This window comes from Pectinophora gossypiella, chromosome 5 (assembly GCF_024362695.1).
Source record: "Pectinophora gossypiella chromosome 5, ilPecGoss1.1, whole genome shotgun sequence".
Classification (NCBI taxonomy): Eukaryota; Metazoa; Arthropoda; class Insecta; order Lepidoptera; family Gelechiidae; genus Pectinophora; species Pectinophora gossypiella.
Genome location: NC_065408.1, coordinates 11,428,431 through 11,444,563, shown reverse-complemented (window position 1 = coordinate 11,444,563; position 16,133 = coordinate 11,428,431).

Below are 16,133 nucleotides of genomic sequence, written 5' to 3'. Positions count from 1 at the left end.
GTGACTAAGACCTTGATTGCATGTCAACGCCGATAGTGGGGTACGCTTCCATCAATTTGGATTTGGAAGCGAAAATAAGTTAAGTAATATGGTGAATGGTGATTATGGTGGCTACTAAAAGCTACCTTGTGAGTGAAATGGCCCCGAAAGTAAATCCAAAATTATGCATACATAAGACCACGGTATTCCACTTACTACAATCCTGACATAAGGTCACGAGCGAATATGTATACACTTTGGTACCATGTCACATTAACTTTTTTGACAAATTGAACTGTAAGTCTCACTAAATGTCAAATATGTTAGTGCGACAGAGTCCTAAAGTGGGTACATTATATTGCTCATGACTGTACCACTTCCGCTCCTTCCACTCTCATCATAGACTACACGCATGCTCGCTGGTTTTGGACTACTCTTTACCTGGCCCTTCTTTATCGCGGTATGTACGCCTAGGCCTTCCTCTACGCAAAGTGATGTTTTAAAAGAAAAAGAAATATACGTTCGAATTGAGAACCTCCTCCTTTTTTGAAGTCGGTAAAAATATAAACCTACTTGGAACTATTATATTTCGCCACTACCTCTATTTTTAACCTTATGATATTTTCGAATTTCGTGAGTTGCAATAGCAAACATGCAGCAGTCAGTGCTCCTTTTCAAAAGATTATCAGTTATCATTTTGACGCAGTAATGCGTTCGATTCAACGTTTACAATTTCGTAGAAGCTGATTCATTCGGTTATTAGTATGCACAATAGTAAATCTACTATCTTGAATAGCGGTAGATAATGTACAGTTGAGGATAAAGCTGTGAAATGATAGTGTTATGATACATCACGTGTCAAAATCTGATCAAAACATGTTTTTTCGTGACACACTAAGATAATGTTTAAGGATTTTTTATAAATCAATAAGTAGGTATATAAAGTTTTCATATTATCAATAATGTGAAAACAACATACCAACACAACACAAACTTAACAATTAATTTTTAAGTCGATGAATCCATTTACTTATTTACTTCTGCGCTATTTATGTAGTCTTGATTTATATTTTAATTAAACTGGTAATAAAGTGAGCATAATTTGACCGAATGGCGATAACCGAACAGACTGGTCGAAGTCAATATTAATGTCGAAATACAATCAACTTTACCGCCAAATGCTTCGTTATAGCTCATTGAACGCTATTATTAAGGCATTATTCGCACTACGTATCAAAACACGATCAGTTTCAATGGTTTTCATTATCAACTGATAACTTTTGTCTATGATTGTACGGCTACTTTATAATAAGTCACGATTTTGCTTACAACACCGATGATCCCGGTACTGAGTACTCGTTAAATCTGGTGTAAAGCCCTAACTACTTATTCCGATGTCGAAATCGAGACGAGCGACTGTTTCGTAACGATATATTTGATCCTTTTTACTGTGCCCGCGGTAATTGGAAAACGAGGCATAATGATGCAATCAACAAGATTATTTCAACAATTTAATTATTCTTCATTATTATTCTTCTTAAAGATTAATTGGCTTTTGTATTGTCTCATACATTCATGTTTATTTTTAGATCACATACGCAAGCGTTGTTATTTCACAAATAATTTTATCTTATTGCACTTGCGAACAGATAACGCGGCAGAACGGATAGTTCGGTTACGAAGTTGAATTCAATCACTTAATTATGTGGTACGAATCTACTTGTTTAAGTAATTGGTTGTAAATCAATGAAATAGTAAATGGTTCGTCTTGTTGTTGCATAGCAGTGGTTCCCAATCTTTTTTGACCGGCGATCTTTAGTCTTACTTTTCCAGTGCGCTGCCTGGTATCTTGCCGGGGCTTAAAAGTGACATATTGTCTGGAAATCTCGGTCCTATGAGGTGAAATAGAAACTCCAGGTAATTGTTTATTATCAAGACAAATACTTTAATGCACACACAGGAAATACAAAATTAAAAACAAAACAGAAATATATATAAGTGGAACTGGAAACAATTAACTAAACCGCGGACCTTTGGACTGCGGATTTACTTTCCGCAAACCCCTGGTGCTTCGTGGGTTACAGGTTGAGAGCCTTTAGCTGTATAGATTAGCATATCTATGGCAGTAGGTATGTCAAGGAGAAGTCAGGATTCTTCCGCGCCCATCTATGCAGATTGCGTCTCTGTTAATTTGTTTATCTAGATCACTTTAACAAATTGCCTTGTGTAGGAAGGAAAACTGGTCAACTAAGTAAGCGTCGGAAGGGTAATTTCTTAGTTTATTTACTCACATAAAATAAAGTAATGAAACATGTTTTCGTAGCTAATATTTATGAGCGGTATAAATGCAACTGTACATTGTGGTTAGTTCATCTTGCAATGGATTAAATTCTGACTATATTATGGAGTTGGCTAAGTTGTCATGTCAACTTATGTGAAATCCATAATATTTTCCGCAGTCACTTTTCTCTGTAAAACGTTTAAAACTTGGCCAAGCCACGTGGACTTTAAAAATAAAGTGTGACGTCTGACGACTGAAGTTTTCTGCACAGGCGGTAGTTGTGACTGTCGGTATTGGTCATGTAAGGCTGTTTTCTCACGACGCAATCAGATATCGCGTCGCATTACGATCGGATTTCGCACAGACATGCGACCGAACAAAATATATGGATAATCGCAAAGATGTCCTAAATGCAGTCGTTCGATCTGTCAATAGGTATCGCTCGCGCGAACATTTTTTTTTTGACGTGACTTATTGTAGATTTGCCGCAGATGGCATTAACTACTTGGCCGGTCTCGCGCGGACAGATACCGCATTATATGTACCTACATCCTAACGTGATGAATTGCATCGCGTAGCGTTGTTGCATGTGTACTTATTATGTGACTAAACAAAATATATGGACGATCGCACAGCTTTTCTAACGGCAATCGAACTAACGTGGAGATTTGGGTCATCTGCTTTACACCCTTCTATCGTATGGTTTATGAAATAGATGAACACCTCGTTTTAGACAGACACTACACATTGACGTTATCGTACACGCCCATCTGTGTGTGTGATGTCTGACACCCATACGATTGAAGACTAAAGTAATACCGAAGGGGGGTGAGGTAAACCTAGCTCAGCTCAGTCTGTACGTAGTATTATTAGTAACTAACTAAGTAGTAGTAGTAGTAGTAGTAAGCAACGTAGTATTATTCCTTATTCTATGCCACGGGTCTAGCAAGGCAGTAAGTTACTACTGCTACTACTTAGTTGGTTACTAGTAGCTTACTACTAGGTACTACTACTTACTCATAATTGAAGTATCTCCACAAAACAAGTAAAATTGCCCTAGAATCGAGGTACCTAGTTTGTTCAATTATAAGTCTGTAAATCAGTAGGCTCACACTCGTAGTTATAAGTGAAAACAGAAGTAATTGAATGGTCCGCGGATAATAATAGCTTGAGATGATAAAATCAATGGCGTCTTACGGAAACAGGGGAATAGTCTATCGTTAGGCATGTTATGTAGACCGTTGAGTCATCGGTTAATTGATCTTGCAATTTAAGACATTTAGATAACAAATTTATTTATTTATTAGTACAAGTTCTTATACTTAGCTATTTTACACCACTATCCAAAACAGAAGAGAGCATTATCGCGATAAACTGTTTTAATGCAGTGTTACAGTAACATAACATAAACAGCCTATATACGTCCCACTGCTGGGCACAGGCCTCCCCTCAATCAACCGGAGGGGGTATGGAGCATACTCCACCACGCTGCTCCACTGCGGGTTAGTGGAGGTGTTACAGTAGCAACCCAAAAATACCAAAGCCTGTGATAGGGTTAGCTACAAATTTCGTCTTATTACAATGACATAAGTATACAGTAGGTAGACAGCGCGGCGTAATGTTACTGCAAAAAAACTTAAAATAGACATTAACGGATTGGTAGTTAATGTAATATTATGTAGTTAGTAATGAATACTAAAGTCAGTAACAACATTGTAAAAGCTCAGCGTATACACTCATACAATCATTGAAATCAATAGCAAATATATTAGCAGGCGGCACGAAAACTACGATGGAGGGGTTGGCAAAATACCTCCACCAACTTGCAATGGTTCAGCGAGGTGGAGTAGGCATGCGTTGCAGCCTTCGGTTGGTTGATTGGAGGTCTGTATCCAGCAGTGGGACGTATGAAAACTAGTTAATATTGTTTCGTAATAAAAAATGCAAATAACTAAAAATTAATATAATTGCTTATACATGTCATCATACATCATATCCGCCTTAGGATTTCTATATCAAATGTGGCTGTGAGTTCTAATACTTACATCATCATCATCTTCCTTAAGACAATCCGTGCTTCGCAAGGCACGTCAAGCTGTTGGTCCCGGTTACTACTTATTGATGTAAGTACGTAATCGTTACATGAGTCATGTCAGGGGCCTTTGGCAGCCCAGTAACCTGACACCAGGGTTGATGAGGTTGGTAATCCACCTCACAACCCACACGATAGAAGAAGAGATCTTCCTTAGCGTTATTCCGATTTCACAGGATTCTGATTGCATTTCTGATATTCCCCGCGAAGAGAAAACCAGGCTAATACAGGCTAGGTCGAACACCTCCGAAACGCGTTTCTCGAGAATGTGGGATTTCTCACATTGATTTTCTTTGCTGCTGAGCATGTGATTCTTCTTATCGTGTGAGTTGTGAGGTGGAATACCAGCCTCATCAACCGTGGTGTCAGGGTTATGATTGAGCCGCCAAAGGCCCCTGGCATGGCTCGTGTAACGACTACTCACTTACATCAGTAAATAGTAACCGGGACCAACGGCTTAACGTGCCTTCCGAAGCACGGATCATCTTACTTTCGGACAATCAGGTGATCAGATCAGCCTGTAATGTCAGCATGTGATAAAAAACAGTTTAGGCCCCCTAGGATTTGCACCAGCAACCTCACTCGAGTCAAGCGTTCTTCCTACCGATCTACCACGGCTCCCTAATTACCTTCTAATACGGCATTTAGATTAACTTCAAAAGCTTTTAAGTAACCTGTAATTTCAAACGATGTCGAACAAAATCTAATCTAAAATACCCATAATATTCAAGAAGACAATTATAGGCAGGAGCTTAACGTTTATCATAAAAGCACCTCGTAAACTCATTCTCTGTGTAATTTATATGCAAACTTGCGATTTGAAAGTAAGGTGCATTACTGTCTAGCGCATTTACAAAGCTAGTTGGTTCAAATTGTGGCTGGGGTTAGTACTAAGCACAGTGGAGCGGAGGCGATGGCGAATGATGAACAATTGAGATAAATATTTGGAAGATAGCCATGGTCTTATGCCATGCCTATCTGTCCTAAGAGTTTGATAACCACGGCATACGACCATATCATGTGTATAATATACGCGCATCATGCGTATATTTTTACCCGACTACGGCGAAGCAAAAAGAGGTTTATATGCTTGAACGGTATGTAGTATATTTAAGAGATAACCGTGGTTATCAAACTCTTAGGACAGATCGGCGTATGACCACGGCTATCTTATAAATATCACTTTAAGGAATAATTGTAGAGAACCAAGATGCTTGGGATGATTGTAGAGAGCAGAAGTGTGAATTTGTTGAATTCTCCTTTGTTGTGTTGTGTTTGTTGTAATTGTCGATTGTTTCTTGTTACATACTTTTTAGCTCGCGATTTTTCCGTAGTCAGGTTAGTTTTTAAACTTATATCTTTTGAAATAAACATGTAAATAACCTTACTTACTTAGACTTGAAAACTGACGAGTGGGTTGGCAATTAACTCAAACACATCCACAGTGGAACAGCATAGTGGAATATGCTCCATATCTCCTACAGTTGGACATTTGCTTGAAATGACATTTGAAGGTGAAAAAACCCATATACCCATTCCCAGTGCATGAACTTAGACTAACTAAATGCGTAGTCTAATACTAGCGAGTAAAATAAGCGCGCCACCTCTTGGTGCTAATCGCGCGCCGAATAAGCGCACTGCCCGCCCGCCGGCTCGCTATCACTCGCCGTAGTTTGTGTTCACTGTATTTTATTTTTTACAATATCCTTTATTTTATGGTTGTGAACCTTCCGATACAATAATTACACAACTAACCAGTGCAAAAGCGTTTTTATTCGAAGGACGGCTATAGGTATTATGTTGGAGTGAAGCGGGTCTCACTGAGCCGATAGTAATAAGCGCTGTAAGAAGGAAAACATTGACCACGCTAGCGGAGTCGGGAGATCCCTGCTATCCGCTATCATTCCGTTCACGGCCTTACTCTTTATCGCGTCTAAAGGCTGGTTGCTTGAAACTAAGGCTATGAGCGGTTGATAACAATAATCATCAACTTGCTAGACATCGGAACGTGGACATTTCGTAGATTGAATAATGATAGACGGCTAGACGCTGGCTGGTGCAACCGAATTCCATAATAGAGCAATAGATCGACTTTAGGTCAGTTGGACATTGATTTGTAAGTTATTAAGGACTTATTAACGGGCTTCGTGGGGAAACGTCTAATAAAAACATTTCGTTGCAAGGTGTGGTGAGAAAATTGCACGATGTATTCACATCGCCTGATTGTCCTAAATAACAGCATGATTCAGATAGCAGATGATTCCGAAGGCACGTTAAGCAGTCAGCTCCTGGTAAGTATGTAGTTGTTACAATATGAGCCATTTCAGGTGACCTTTAGCAGATCTATAATAACCATGTCACCATTGTTGAAGAGGTCAGTTATTGACCACAATCCAAACGAGAGAAGAAGAAGAACGTATTAGGTTTGCATTTTTTTTGGATTCATTATAGGATAATCAGAAATAAAAAAATAAAATAAAAATAAAATCATTTTATTTCAGGCATGTAACCCATATTTACATTAGAAATTAAATTAAAATTACAATTCAAAAATTAAAATTCCAAAATCAACAAAATACAATGGTAAACATTCAAGCACTTTGTTCAATTGAATGAATGTGATCTTTAGTTTTATTCATTCTCACTATTGATTGGCATTTATTAGCATTATTCATCATCCCCCTAGAATAATCCCGTTTTTCACAGGGTCCACTTACCTAACCTGAAGATTTTACAGGTCCAGTTTTTTTACAGAAGCGACTGCCTGTCTGACATTTCGACCTGCAAAGGGAAACCCGCAGGTTTTTTTTTCAATATATTGACAGGTTTTGTTACAGAAGCGATTAATTATAGGACTGCAAAAAAAAATCATTGCGAAAATTAAAACGCTGCTTAAGAACATACTTCGTGACTGATTCAAAAGTGTGGGCAGAATTTTAACTGCCGACTTTGTAATCAGTTCGCGGTTTTGTCCCAAATCTTTTATCGCCATATAAGAGCATATATTTTTGGCTCAAGACATGCTCTGCATTGAATAAGGTATGAACTATGAAGTAATAATTCGCGTAATTCACCGGCAAACGAGGTAATGGGATTATTATAACCTCATTGGAAGTACTGTAATTGAGGATGATTAAGGTAGAAGACCGAATATGACTGCTTAATGGATGGTTGTCTTCCTAATTGATTTGGTTTTTGACTGAAATTGGATTACATAGTAGTAATTAGTTAGAAACCTGCGTACCTATATTGATTCTCGACTGCCTGTTCGTTACGTACAATTGCAATAAATAGGTTGTCGGTTTTTTTATAATTATCTAGACACCTTCGTTTTTAAGGTATGATTAATTACAAGTTATGTTGGAAAAAAGGCACTGATGTATTAAGTAAAATATTTCTTTAAAGGCAATACAGGACGGAAGAGGCAAGTCATAGATGTTGTAACCTGGAATCTGGTAGAGGGCAGTAGTAATCAGAGGCGGAGGACAGGAGTCCTAGTACTGCTTTTAAATAGACTACACTGCCCCATTTTTCCCTAAAAAAGTAGCATGGAGAATGCTACACCGACAAGAGCGTGGCTCTTAAATTAATGATGGTGATGTTTTAGTTAAATACTTATACATGTACAAATTTGTCATAGTTAAGTTTCGGATGGCATTATAATGAGCAATTAGCAAGTCCCGTCGATTTTCATTGATTCAGTGAGGATGGCGCAGGTACCTTTTATACTTCATGTATATGGAATGATCTTTATCTTCTTCTTCTGTATAATATAAATAGCCTAGTCTGCTGGGCACAAGGCTTCCCTTAATCAACTGGAGGGGGTATGGAGTATACTCCACCACGCTGCTTCAGTGCGGGTTGGTGCTAGGGCAAGTAGCCCGCTATTGAGCTTCTTCTGTATATGTGTAAAACTAATGTAATATAAGACATTTTATAGAAATATATACGAATAAGGAAGTATTAAACATAATCACGACTTCTAATGTTAAAAGGTAATCAACGTTATTTTTATGCGCTTAGCACTCAATCACATTTACAATGCATCTAGTTATCATACCTATTAAAATATCTAGACTTACAGACGGTTGAACGTATAAAAATAAATCGATTTTATTCATAGTTAATAGAAGCACATTGTCAGCATGAAATCAGTAGGCGTTATGATTGTCACTGCCAGAGTTGTATATAAACTGTTGCCAATGATATTTATGCATTTACCATTACTAGATTCGCTATGAATCTAATTTAATAATATTGTTTATGAGACGTCATGTATGAGGAGCTCGGTGGCGCAGTTAACGCGCTCGGTCTGCGATTGTTGAAGTAAAGCAACTTTCGCAAAAGGCCGGTCATAGGAGGGGTGACCACAAAAAAAAAAGTTTTCATCTCGAGCTCCTCCGTGCTTCGATAGGCACGTTAAGCCGTTGGTCCCGGCTGCATTAGCAGTCGTTAATAACCATCAATCCGCACTGGGCCCGCGTGATGGTTTAAGGCCCGATCTCCCTATCCATCCATAGGGAATCTTTATCATTTTACCGGCGAAAAGGGTAGAAATAAATATCATAGATTTATTATTTGTGTGTGTGGTTTTTTTCAGATTACATTTCAGTGAGTGTGTTCAGGAATTGCACGAACTGGGGGATTAAAATTGCCACATCAAAGCAATTCATCTAAGAAAGCAATATTGCACTTTGACATTTGCGCATATAAAAGTAAGTGCGCAATGCAAACAACTGTCACACAGCAATATTGCTTTCTTAGATGAATTGATTCGATGTGGCCATTTTAACCCTCCAGATCCCGCCTGCACCATTCCACCATCGAATGACGTGACGCGGGGAGGGATTCTAGCTATGTGGTCGAGATTTCTCCTCTTCAAACCGCTAGATTCGCTTTTTTCTTCAATATGCGAACTGCTAAAGAATGAAATTCTCTTCCTGTGACATTGTTCGTCGATACATATTTGAGGATTTTAAGGCAAGAGTGAATAGGTACTATTTGAGTTTGCGTGCTCCACCTTAGTCCACGTCGCTGCTTAGGACCAGCTTGGATTGTGGTCAAACGCACTTAAATCTTTTAATAAAAAAAACTGTTACTCATGAAAAATAATCTTTTCATTATTTTCGAAAGTAGTGAAAATTTACCGAATTATCATTAATAGAAAAGTACTTACATAGGTTTTGGTGTTGGCCTTTGTTGTAAAATTCAGTATAAAACAATAAATGCTCTTCCTTAGATCATGGTGTGTCGACAAACAAGTATTTAGATCGACCCTGGTCTCACATTATATTTGGATGGTCTTCTATTGATTTAATCATATCCAACAAACAAATGTATTGTAAAATGTATATTAATAACCAGCTTTGTATTGAAACTCATAAGGCGTGACAGTTCCAAGAAGTGTCTCTCTATGAGTTTGCGTCTTTGGTAGTTAAAGCTTATTGACGAACATTAAATGGGAGGCTACAATTTGCCTGTTATTATTACCTGTCAAATTACCATACAATGACTTAGCTGCCTCCGAAATGCATGGCTGTTAGCGCGAAGGCCACGTGACATCGAAGCTCTCATCCGATTAAAACTCAAGTCCTATGATAATAAATTATTTATTGAAAGCGATCATGATGGCATTTGGCCGTGGCTTTTCTGTTTTGGGGATCATTGCGACACGTCTATTGAATTGAGCATCAGATACGGACTCTTTTGCATGTCATATTTAGCAGATAACCCTCTCAATGAGCATTGTTTATTAACCTTTACAGTATACGGAAGTCTACACTTATTGATCAGTAATTTATTACAACGAATTCGGATTGTTCAATCGCAACATATTATTATTAGATATTTAATGCAGGCTAAAATAATTAATCTTGTATTAGATTGTGTTTTAGATTAGTTTATAAAGAGGTTGGTGCAATCACGATAAGTGATTCAATACATCAAAACAAGTAAATTGATAAAAGGTTTCATTTGTTCTTTAAAGGAACAAAGAGCATTTATTTATGATCATTCTTGTCGTCATGGTAACCAATCATTATGTTGCAATTACAATAAAACATTTTGGCAGCATGTATTACTTGTGTGGTTGTTTGCACTCTATTTCTATGTATTTAATCACTTTATGCCTTGAGTCGCCTATTATAATTAAGAGGTTCTTCAGCTAACAAATCACTTATGCTCTTCAGATGGCGCATAACATAAATTAACTTATAAACGCCGTACTTTGCGGCCCACAGGCTGCCTACAGCCTACTCGTTGCTTCTATAAAATAATTACGTCACATTTAATTAAATTATCTTGCTGGATGGAACCTCGGAGCATGCGATAAATCACAGGTCCTCTGATGTCACCACCAGGTCAACCAGTGAAGGTGTAGAATGCTGCGGTTGGTAGTACCACGCCTAGGCGTTTAACTTGCCAGTTTTGGTTGAACTCTGAATTGTACGTAATAAGAACCTACATGCATATACTACTTTGTGGTACCGCTCGATATTGTGAAATCTAGGAATACTTGGAACGGTGTAATTTCTTTTGAATAAATAATTAGATATATACGTATGTTGTGTGTGTCTATTACAGAAGCGTGCATAAAATTTTTCATTCGAAAGCCTAAAAACCACAAATGCGGAAGTTGAAACTTGTCTTTTTAAATTTTATTCAGCGTAATGCTTTTTTTTCTGTCGCGTGGGTTGTGAGGTGGAGTACCAATCTCATCAACCCTGGTATCAGGGTTACTATTGAGCTGCCAAAGGCCCCTGAAATAGCTCATGTAACGACTACTTACTAACACCAGTAAGTAGTAACCAGGACCAACGCTTTAATGTGCCTAGTTAGCGTAATGATGAAAAACAATACATTCATTAACCACGAAATTAAGCTTGAAATTGAATTAAGTACAGAAATTCCAATGTCAAGCTCAAACAGATACCATAAACATCAACAGACATATATACGTTAGACTGCTGGGCACAAACTTCTCAATGAACCGGAGGGGGTATGGAGCATACTCCACCACGCTGCTCTACTGTGGGTTGGTGGAAAAGACACCAACGCAATATCAATCGAGTTGACCTCAGTTGTACCGTGATTCATCACACCGATTAATAAAAGCATCGGATTGGATTACCAGTAAGTTCAACCTTCAAGGTAGCACTGTCCAGATAGTGACGTATTTGGGTCGCTACGCGTTAGTTTTCGTAAGCATTACTTATTTTCGACAGAAAATTCCTCATGATAAATTGGTAAGCAGTCTCGTAGGTTATAGTTCAGATACGGCTGGCTGTCTTGATTTTGGTAGGTGTCAAAATGATTGACTGCAACCGTAGGAGGGCGCCAAAAGCTGCATAATGTTTCATTGCTCTACTATGAATATGTATCTTTATGACGTGTTGGTATTTTGTCATGAATGCCGAGTGCTTTGTGGAGCGTTTAAATGAAATGTAACACCTTTGAGCATATAATAGACGCTATATATGGGTCTGTACTTAAACATTTGCTTACGTTTGGTTTACTGAGTCTACACCTTTATACAGGCTGTTAGTGACATCGTAACAAATACTGAGGGGGATGATTCAGAGTTAATATTTCCGTCGCAAAATTCATTTTTTTTTTAATATTTTTAAATCTATAATTTTGTGATGGTAAATTCCACTTGATATAAATGTTACGATGTCACTTACAATCCGTACAAACGTACAGGTAGCCATACAAGTACCTATGAGTGCTAGTGACACCGTAACAAATACTAAGGAGGATGATACTGACCACGATTCTGAGTTGATATCAAGTGGAATTTCCTGTCCGAAACCTCATGAAAATTTGTGAGTTTTTTAATTATTTTTAGTTCCATACTTTGCGACGGAAAATTCTGCTTGATATCAACTCAAAATCATGGTCTGGATATATATTATATATATATCTCTCAAAGTTTTCGTTACAATAAACAGCTGAAAATATATCTTTCCGGACATGTCGTAAAAACCGAATGAGATTTGTAGTCTTTCCAGGATGGGCGATGTGTTGATCATCTGTCTCCTTGCGGTTCAACATATCAATCCTAAGATTCTGTAATAAAACGTCAAGATTTGTTCTTATAACATACGGCTCTGCTCACCCCATTTGTGTTACGAGCGCACATTTATGTATGTATGTACGTGGGAGGAGCTCTATCGTGGATACTTACGCCTTCTACAGTATGATATTGTTTTTAACAATCGTAGCGTTACAAACAATAATAATATCATTACCATAGAAATGCTTCCATCATTGACAAATACAATATAACAAACTGTTTACTCTAATGAGTAAGAGAAGAGCCTATTGTTTTCAATCGTTTCCGAGACAATCGTAAATTCTTCCTGCTTTCAATGAACAATTGGAGGAATCATGCTGTGGATATCCATGAAATGTGTAAGGTTATTAATTACCTGTGTTTATAACAATCTACTGTTAGGTACTTGGATGCTAAGACAATGCTCAGAAGACATCCACGTTCGCGCCTCTTAGACCTGACAGATCGGTTGCAAACGATTATGAAAAACGTCAGTTTTTTTTACGTGACTTGTTGATGGCATTAACTACTTGGCCGGACAAATGGGAAATGCTGAAGGTTCGCACCCGGTACAACGTTTAAGACAAAAGGCCTGAGGGTGCCCAGTTGGCCGCGAACCTGGGCTCAGGGCGTCGTCTGCGAGGAAAAATATTTGAAAGAATTAATTGACCCTAGTCGATAGCGATAAGTGCTGATTGAGGGAAATTGTCTACCACGCCAGCGGGGTCGGTATCGGGGTCCTGAAGTGTTCGGTGTCGCGAGCTGATTGGCTGCCTCTATGGCTAGAGTAATCTGGTCGTCGGGATCGTATATTACGTCCTTCGGACGCCGATACTTTTCAGTACCGTCCCAAAGCGGGATGTATTCGGAAGTCGCAACTACCAGGGGATTTGGGTGGTGCGAAGCAGAATCGAAAGACAAACGACAGTGTAATCAAATAAAATGTATAAAAATAACATAAGATGACCTGTCAATCCCATACATTTTATTCGATTCTGAGAGAAGCATATTTGAGAAAAGCGTGTGTTTTATTTAGTAACAGATTCCGCCTATAAAAAGACTGATTAGATTAAATGTTACCCTTTAAAACAGTACTAGTAATCATAATCCGAAATACACAACCTTTCAACAAAATTATACATGCATAGTATATATTTGGCAGTTAAAAAATTTAAATAAAAAATCTATTACTAAATCACTTTTTCACGGTTTCTGCATAATACAAGAGGAAACATTAGCGCCTCAAGGAATGATCTGTTAACATTCACCTTGGGTACTCATTGCCTTCATTCATCGGATTTAGTCCATCAATATGAACCGACTGGTTTTAAATTGTATTTGTGTTGAAGAGTGTATTACTCTACAACGGTTGTAAATCTAGGTTTATTGGACTTTCTGTGGTAATATTTCAATATGAAATCACGATAATAAATATTGTGATTTATTTTACTGAAATTTAGTAGGCATATAGAAAAGAGGCCAAACATTTTTCCAAAGGTTTAAAGAGATTAAAAATTTCGAAACTGTTTGTTTGCTTTATATATTTTATGACGAGTTATTTCTATTCTAGCTTCTGATTGTCTATTTAATTTGGCGTGAAAAGCTTGTGTAAAAACGTATTATTATTTAAGAAGTGGTTGTTCAATAGTAAAGTTTAAGTGACAAGACAGCCACAGACAGACCTATGATGCACTTATCGATTCCACCTGACGTGAATTGTAAGTCGTTTGTTTTGACAATTCAGGCATAATGAACAGCACAGTGTGACGGTACATTTGTTTTCTTTTTTGCAGACCATAATGTACGTCAAATTGTGCAAAACAAGACCATTTCAACCTTTATCCGTTATCGCTAGTGGTTAACCAAACAAAATATCAGGTGTAGGTGGCGAACCATTTAGCTCATTGTAGAGTAGTCGAATTATACAAGCCGACAAGTCAAGCTGTAAATGAGGAAGTCAAAACTCGAGCGATTTATTTAAAGAGTATTCAGTTTGCTGATAAATTATTCATTGTAGAGAGGACATAGTGCAATGATATATATTAACCTGTTTTGCTTTATTTGGAAAAAAGATTTTGACTTATAAGTATTATAATTACTTGGCTCGTATTACGGAGGCTGACTAATACCATTTATTAAATGCGAATGACGAAGCTAAACTCAGTTCTTTGTAACGGTTACTGATAGGTATTCTTGTAATAGCTGCTTGGAACATTACATAGATTGTCCTTAAAATCTTCATCCATCAATATTTCATTCTTATGAAGTACTTAATATCAACATACAACAATATAGCAGAGATTATGGAATTCGGTTAGCTTCGATCCTGACACACTTCTCTTGCTTCCTCCACATTCATCAATTGTTTCATACACGCACGGTTCAGAGTAGATCGTACTGAACCTTTCCTAAGGACATCTCCAATGTGGTCAATGTTCGTCCTTCTAGGACTTAATATCAAAAATATTAATGTAGTATGTAGTAAGTCTTAGTATGTTGATCTATTTTGAGCTAAAATGGAACACCTTCGTTTGCGGTCAGTTCTTTTAGGTATTAGTAATGTGTTTTTAAGAGTTGTATAAATTATCATTTTATATTTTGTATATCACACAAATTCATCTGCTAAATCAGGCAATCCTACGCTGTACGGGTATCACCTAATTAATCAAATAGAGTGACAGCAAATAAATATTTATGACAAATATTTATCAATTACAACACTTTATTCTGAATATGGCGTGGGCTGCATTAATAACTTACTTAACTTTGTTACTCAAAAATATTTTTAGGACGGGATATAATGTGGTGGCAAGTGAATTACATCCTACATTCTTCTAAATACTTTGGCCTACAGATATAATACAGAAAATTGGATGATAATGGGAGAGTTATGCACACTGCTAAGGAGTGGAATTCTCTGCCGTCTTCTGTATTTCCGAATGTATATAACCCGGGTGCTTTCAAGGCCAAAGTGAACAGGCACCTTCTGGGCGAGCTCGCTCCATCTTAGGCCTCGTCAATGCCTTCGGGCAAGTCTGGGGCCAAGAGCAAGCCCATTTAAGGTTAAAAAAAAGTTCATCATAGTTTTCAGCCTAAGATGGTTAATAATTTTATGTTTACGTATAAAACCTCGTCCAAAAGTTGGGAACCACTATGTAAACAAACATATACTAGGTATTCGCGCGGACTTCGGTTATCCCGCCCAGCACGTTTTTTCATTCCCTTTTCATCCTCTAAGGGGGTGTTTCCGGAATAAAAACTATCTTGTGTACTTTTCTAGGTCTTAAACTATCTCCATATTTCACCTAACTACAAAAAAAGAAAAGGTTACAAACAGACAGAGTCACTTTCGCAGTTAGAATACTAATGTGGATAATAATTAAAAGCTTTGGTTTTGTTTCTTTGAAAAATTGTTTTGTATATTTATACGCTAGTTATTAAGTATACACAAATCGTGAATGCGGAATATACTCGGATGAAAGTAGAATGAAAATCGATCCGATGGTTCTCAAGTAATCGGAAGAGTAAATAAGAGACGCACATTACATACTATTGGGTAAGCCCTTAAAGCCCCGGTTTGGTCACGGTTCTAGCTTATAATGTTTAGCCAGAATTCAAATACGAAAACGTATTGCAGTTAACAACATTAAAGAAAAATATTCAGTACAATCATGCAATTGTAGGTTCAAAGCAGGTTTTCAATGCCTGACAAATTTTTAAATACTAAT